The sequence below is a fragment of the Primulina huaijiensis genome, unplaced genomic scaffold, assembly GCF_012295235.1.
Source record: "Primulina huaijiensis isolate GDHJ02 unplaced genomic scaffold, ASM1229523v2 scaffold201539, whole genome shotgun sequence".
Classification (NCBI taxonomy): domain Eukaryota; kingdom Viridiplantae; phylum Streptophyta; class Magnoliopsida; order Lamiales; family Gesneriaceae; genus Primulina; species Primulina huaijiensis.
In genome coordinates, this window is record NW_027352480.1 from 1 (window position 1) to 574 (window position 574).

A 574-nucleotide genomic window follows, 5' to 3' on the forward strand; every position below is an offset into this window, starting at 1 on the left:
CATGTGATCCCCCAAGAGCCTCAGACGAGAAACCTACAGTTGAGTTACCTCAGGCATTTTACACTTTCAAAAGCTACAATATTTAGAAAAACAGACTCCAATGGCCAATACTTTAAAACTTTTAGCCTTTAGTTATACCTCTCCGCATCTTGTTTCAAAGAATACCTTGACATCAATTTGAGAGACCTGCTCAAGTTGACACATACCACAGATATGTGTTTTAGAGTATGCAACAGCTAAGTAATATACGAGCAGGACATGGTAAATGGCAAACAAAACATTATTCAGTAAAAGCATAAAACCAGCCATCAACAGATGTAGATCATGTACCTTCTTATCAATATTTGTACAGTATACTGTCTTGGCACACATTTCACGTTCAACCTCCGACTACAGAATAAAATTCATTTAAAGAAATATTGGTAACTAATTAAGATGGATTTACATACAAATTTACTTCGATCCAAGCAATATTTAAACTCATATATTTGATCTTACCCTGGGAAGAAAGGTGGGGTTAACGGGTAGAATGGCCGTTTTTGAAGGCAGGACTGTCACAGGAGAGAAACCTAAA

At 36.6% G+C, this 574-nt stretch overlaps 1 long non-coding RNA gene across 1 annotated transcript; it reads right to left on the minus strand.

The window, feature by feature from the left end:
• Positions 1–40: 40 nt before the first annotated feature.
• On the minus strand, positions 41–536 carry LOC140966187 (uncharacterized). Its single transcript, XR_012173272.1, has 3 exons — positions 499–536; positions 331–390; positions 41–186 (listed from the first exon to the last, which is right to left on the minus strand). It is a non-coding gene; the product is annotated as an uncharacterized lncRNA (long non-coding RNA).
• Between the last annotated feature and the right edge of the window lie 38 nt (positions 537–574).